Source organism: Ovis aries, chromosome 3 (assembly GCF_016772045.2).
Source record: "Ovis aries strain OAR_USU_Benz2616 breed Rambouillet chromosome 3, ARS-UI_Ramb_v3.0, whole genome shotgun sequence".
Classification (NCBI taxonomy): Eukaryota; Metazoa; Chordata; class Mammalia; order Artiodactyla; family Bovidae; genus Ovis; species Ovis aries.
This window is the reverse complement of record NC_056056.1, coordinates 97,813,751-97,820,123: the sequence shown is the minus strand read 5'-3', so window position 1 is coordinate 97,820,123 and position 6,373 is coordinate 97,813,751. Positions and strand designations below refer to the sequence as shown.

At 42.8% G+C, this 6,373-nt stretch overlaps 1 long non-coding RNA gene across 1 annotated transcript in view; it reads left to right on the top strand.

The window, feature by feature from the left end:
- The first annotated feature begins 2,395 nt into the window (after positions 1 to 2,395).
- The window catches only part of LOC121819074 (uncharacterized), a 75,327-nt gene continuing 71,349 nt past the window's right edge, over positions 2,396 to 6,373 (top strand). Inside the window, exon 1 of the long non-coding RNA XR_006059241.2 lies at positions 2,396 to 2,558. This is a non-coding gene — a long non-coding RNA (uncharacterized LOC121819074). The remainder of the gene's footprint in view (positions 2,559 to 6,373) is intronic.

Here is a 6,373-nt window from a genome sequence, read left to right as displayed (position 1 = left end):
CTAATTGTCCCTGTCTCTGTCATATTTGTCTACTTGAATGGTCCTAAATACCACAGCGATTAATTACTCCAGAGCAGGTATTACAAGATGTTATCATCTTTCCCCGACTGTCTGGGTGAATGGAGAGAAGCGGGAGACTGTGCCAGTGTTTCATCTCTGCTCTTCCTGTAAGGCACTTTAACCAGAAGATTTAACGTGTCAAAGTTAACTGCGTTCTCTAGCAGATATTCACATTCTAATTAAAGATTAAGAACGCAGTACATTACACTGTGATTTGTCATACATGGCTTGTTAAATAGGAAACCTACCGGGATTCCCTAACATTTTATAAACATTATTCAGGGCTTTTAATGTGGGCAAAGAAAAAAATGATTTGACTATACTGCAGTCTGGAAAGCGGGTCGCCCTCCGCCCAGCCCCCTGCCAGCCCCCCGTAAATCACAAAATCAGACGACAACTCGGGCAGTTGGGAAACTGACTTACTGCAGATATTTTGTTCAAACCCTGAACCAACTCTGGTTTGTCTTGGGCGATGCAGGGGAGACCTTGGTTATTATGCCTCGGTAATTTTTTTCTTTTCTTTTTTTTTTTTTTTTGACTTTTGCTTTTTGCTGTCTCCTAAGTAGAGGAAGAGTCTTTGTTTGAATATGAGTGCCAAAGGACGGCAGGAACATGAAACAGTGTTTTTACCGCAGCCTCTCATCCCCTTGGCCCGAGCAGCACTAGTGGCCTAGGACTGGTTCATGTTCTCTGATTGCCTGAGGAGTAAATTAATGAGGTTACTGAGACACTGCACATTTGCATATCCACAGATGCTTATTAGGTATGAATGCCAGGTGCACTGAATTTGGGGGATGCAGGATTTGTTAAGCATTAACCGTCTTTCCGCTCCTCGGAAAAGAGGTGTTTTGTCACTAAAAATAAGATGCAGGCGAAACTCCTGCTTAATAACTCTCTGAATAATTACGATCAAATAGAAACCCAAGGAAAAGGAAGGTCCTTCCTGAAAGCAACAGAGAACCCACCGGGCTTGCCCTCTTTGCGGGGAGACCTGGATATGGTGGTCCCAGAGCATAAAGGAAGTTGGATGTGATGCTCTGCTTGGAATATGGGCTTTAATGATGCTGGTGGCAGGCACAGCAGACCATGATGCCGTCATCCCGAATGCAAAATTATCAATTGAAGGAGACTTTACATCTGTAAATATTATTGACTGGTCGCCAATCCAAGCTGGAGCAGGGGAGACCTTTGCTAAGAAAATGATGCTCAAGCCTGAATCACAGAGTCAGTCCTGCCTGTGACTCTGAGGGGTGTGGGCGCATGTTTCCACCCTCGGGTGATCTCTGCTGTGTGCAAGGACACTGTGTATATCTTGTTACTGGGAGAAGGTTCATGGTGCCTTAGTGGTGGCTTGGAGACTCCGTCCTCAGAGCTTCAAGGGCCAGGTTTCATATTCCTCCCATTCTTAGGAACACTTAGCAAAACAACAAGGTGGGGAAAGCCTGCCTGGCCTTTTTGCTCTCATTTTATACAGGTAGGTTTTCTTACTTTCAATTTCTTTTTTCTCTCCCTTTTTTTATTCCTCTTTAAGGACAATGATTGGCAGCACTCAACCTCAAGGAACTGATCTATCAAAATCAAGCTGGGATAAGTATTTCCTTGAGAAATAATATATATTTACCAACAGACTCTGTTCTGCCCCCTTGTTACCCTGTACCTGCACACCACTCCCCTCCACCATCAGACCAGTGATAACCCTGTATTAAGAATATAGTCACCGTGTCTGTATGCAAACAAATATATATTTTTTCAAAGATTCCATGATACATATTCTCTATTTTACAATCTCTTTTCTTGATTGTAAAAATATTCCCAAGATCTAAAGAGCGTTTTGAAAGATCCTCCCCACCGTTTCAAAAAATAGCTCTCTAAATATGAATGACTTAAGCATCTTCCCAGAAAAAAGTCAGAGCCTTTATTTCAATCTCGCATCAGACTTAAGCTTTTCATTTATTCTGTGGAGATTCAGAGGTAGAGTAATTGTCAGAACACTACCCCCCACCCCGCCTCCAATGATCTGCACATGTTTTAAAATTTATTTTCTCACACAAATTTCTGAAGCATTCATAAACATACGGAGAAATCACAATTATTTCAACGTGGTAGAGTTGTAACGAGGCCCCTATATATTTTCATAAACTGGAGTATTACAGATTTATTACTATTTGTTAATAACATTATATAAGACATTAAAAAAAAAAACCTGCATTTCACCCCAAAAGGGCCTGCCTGCAAACATACACTGCAGTACAATCACTGGAGTCCAGGGTTTTTGTCACACAGGCAGAGCACAGATTTTTTTGATTATGTAGATTTCTTTTCCTGCCGTAGTTTCATATGCAAAGCATGCAGAGCCCCATCCGTGCTATCTCCTAAAGCAGTCATTCTGAAACCCAATCTGGGGACAGTGCAGACTAAATAAAATTTCATTTTGATTTGGCCTCCTGCTGCGAATGGGACTGCTTTGTCTCAGCCGACAGAACGAGCGAGCCAGAAAGGTATGTCCTGTTTTGCATGGCTGATGGTGTGTCTTGCGGCTCCCAGGCAGGCCCTCCTGCAGCCCGCTCCTGCTCAGGCGGGCTCCCAGCTCCTAGACTCTGCTTGTCTTTCTCTTCCCCTTTCCATTGCTTCCGGGACTGCCTGCCTTTACCTGCAAGGCAGAGCCGGGACAAACCCACACCGATGGTTTACTTTGGCAGATGCTTAATAGCTTGTGTGGCTGTGTTCGTTTTTTTCTCCCTGTCTTTGTTGTTGGTTTTCTTCTTCCTCTTCTTATTTGGGTTTTGTTTTGTTCTGCTTCCCTGCCCCACATTGGCTGTCCCTGTTTCTCAAGGTGTTGAATGCCAAAATCTGAACTTAAAGAAAAATTGTGTATTGCGGCTAGGATGCTCCTGAGATTTTCCTGGGAGATTTTTGTCATGCTGAATTTTAGTGTAAATTGGAAGCTTCAGTGGACAGCTTTGAAAGACTTTCGTTTGCACAGCCCTTTCGAGCCTCCTTGGCAGAGAAGCAATCGCCCATTTTAAAGAAAGGGGGAAAACAGAAAATAACAACTCTTCCGATAGGACTGAACTGTTTTGCCATCTTGGTATGTTTTTTTGTAAAATGTATTGTGGTGTCTGCCTGAAGAGCTGCAAAAAGTAACTCTTTTTTAAATGGTGACCTTCATCACAAGAGGCTGGATGGTGTCATAGACTGTTGTTCCCCCTTTTGGAGAATGGATAGTGATCAGGGAAGGACCTGCTCTGATGTCCTCAGAAGAGGCTACAGATAACCTTGGCAATGTGCCAGGGAGGCTGTCAGGGAAGTCAGTTTTTAAGCCCAAATTTCTCCTTGGATTTGTCATTGCCCTTGATCAATTCTTATGGCTCCATAAGGGAAAGAAGTTCTTCCCTGGTTAACATGCTGAGATACTATTAATATAAACTAGATAATAGCAAATTGGCAAAGGTGGGTATTAAAGTAAATAAAAAATAAATTAAGAGAAGAGCAGGGAGGGGCTGCTCTCTGACTCTGGGTTTGACAGAAGTAATTCCAAAGAGGAGACAGAGGAGTAGAAAAAATGCTAATTAGTTTCAGAGGGATCTCATCTACCCCCACCACCGGAAGTAGAAACAAAACGTCACAGAACTTTGTAAAGGGTTGGAAATTAACTTTGCAGCTCCATACTGTTGCACTGTTGCAGTCACCCCAGTGTGCTGCGGTGAGTGCACCTCTAGGGGTCATTCTTGGTGCCCTGTCTCAAATTCAGTGGATGAGGTCTTTGCTATTCCAATGAATTGTGCCTTTGTAGCTAAATCTCCAAGTTCACTATGTTGCATCATTTGGCCAAGAGCCATCAAAAATATTCCTAATGTGTTGAGAGACCCCTGCTTGTTGTGTACAATAGGTTAAAGAACAGAGTAAAAGCTAAAGAAGACATTGAAGAAACTCTACCCTGAAAACAGCACAACGCGTCTGATAAAGATGGCACCATCACTATAAGGAAAAGGAAGACGGTGGTGTCAGATGGGACTGGCAGTGTTTGGTTGGATGGGGGCATAGTTTCTCCATCACCCAACAGCATGTCTTTCTGCTCTAGCCTCAGTGGCAGAGTCAACTCAGCTATTTTACAGCTGCTAGTTGATTATATTAAAAAGCCCAAATTTGTGTTTTGTCTAATCTGTAAATGTTTTCACAGGACCATTTATTGGCATTATAGGGACTTTTTTGCTGACTAAGTGAACACATCAAAAAGTAAAATCCGCTACATTACCTCATTGGCTTTTTAAAAATTATGATTATTTGGCAATTATAAAATACTTTTTTTAAAAATCTGTAATATGAACACTGGCTTTGAATAACAAGATTTTATTTGTCCATAAATGTATATGGGAATTTATGTGTATGTTAGGTATATATGTACATATTTGTATACATGGATATGCGTGGTTTCCCAGGTGACTCAGTGGTAAAGAATTGGCTTGCCAAGCAGGAGATGAGGGTTCCATCCCTGGGTTGGGAAGATCCCCTGGAGGAGAAAATGGCAATCCATTCCAGTATTCTTGCCTGGAAAATCCCATGAACAGAGGAGCCTGGCAGGCCTACAGGCCATAGGGTTGCAAAGAGTTGGACACGACTTAGCCACTAAACCACCACCACCATATATGCAGAGAGAGAGAGAGAATGAACCAATTATGCTGTTAAAAAGAGCCACAAAGTTTATCTTCAGGGAAAAAACAACAAATATATCCAGCAGAGAAGATTCTATACTATGATTTGATATATCATACACATGTAATTATCACCAAAGTTTAACGTTAAAGCAAGGGATATTTTTATTAGTTCATGTCTTCATCTCAAAGTCTGTCTGCAGGAATCAGATTATTATAGGAAGACTTAACCTCTTTTGTGGTTTAGGGAAATGACCTCAAAGAAGAATGGATGCTGCCTTAGCATCAACCGCTTCATTCCAATCTTCTGGTGTCTGCCATGCCTGTTGGCCTTCATGTTTCAATTCTTGTGCTCCACAAACATTACAGTTCAGTGTGTCTGCAAGCCTTGGCTGTAATCGGTAGAAGTATTGTATAGTATAGTATAGTAACTGTAATGGTGGCTCTTGGCATGTGAACTCAGTTTGTTGCTGTTCTTGCTCAATCACTAAGTCGTATCCAACTCTTTGTGACTCCATAGACAGCAGCACACCAGATTCCTCTGTCCCTCACTCTCTCTCCGAGTTTGCTCAGATTCATCTCCATTGAGTTGGTGGCGTTATCTAACCATCTCAACCTCTGCCACCCTCTTCTCCTCCTGCCTCCAATCTTTCCCAGCATCAGGGTCTTTTCCAATGAGTCAGCTCTTAGCATCAGGTGGCCAAATTATTGGAGCGTCACCAGGGGCAATATTCAGCTCTGAATATTCAATATTCATCCCTGAATATTCAGGGTTGATTTCCTTTATGATTGACTGGCTTGACCTCCTTGCATCCCAAGTGACTCTCAAGAGTCTTCTCCAGTATTTTATTTGCCAGTGTTTGTGATGGGCATCGTCTGACCTTCCATAATTCATTATCTGGATTTCTTTACAAGTAAGAGAAAGATAGAACACTGACTGGAGTTAAGGCAAATTGTAGCCAAAGACACAGTTTTTTCTTTTGACCCCTCCAAATGGCAACCCACTCCAGTGTTCTTGCCTGGAGAATCCCAGGGACAGGAGCCTGGTGGGCTACAGTCGATGGGGTCACACAGAGTCAGACACGACTGAAGTGACTTAGCAGTGGTGGCAGCAACTCTTGGGAAACAGTAGATACACAAGAAATCCTCCTTGAGAGAATAAATGAGTGAATGAGTGACCCTGGCTGAGGGCAGGAGGAGAGGAACAGGAGAGCTCTCCATCCTTGGAGCCCATCTCCTGTACATCCAGCAGTCATCACACATGAGGAAGGAAGAAGACTGGAAAGCCGTGGCTTCTCCACCTGGGGCCCACAGTCTTCTTAGGCATGTGAATCCATTGAAAATACATGCACATCTTAAAAAAAAATTAAACAGCATGACATGCTCAGAAAGGTTTAACTAGAAACTTCCTAGGGCTCTAGGATTTTAAGAATATCCAGCCAGAAAACAGTCACAAGTGGCAGGCAATGGGAAAGCTTAACATTCTCTGAAGAGCTTGGTAAGAGAGGTCCAATTTATTTACTCTCTGCAACTATTTCCCGGCTACAAAGAAAGCATGCAACATACAGAGGCTGCTGCTGCTACTGCTAAATCAATTCAGTCATGTCCGACTCTGTGCGACCCCATAGACTGCAGCCCACCAGGCTCCCCCATCCCTGGGA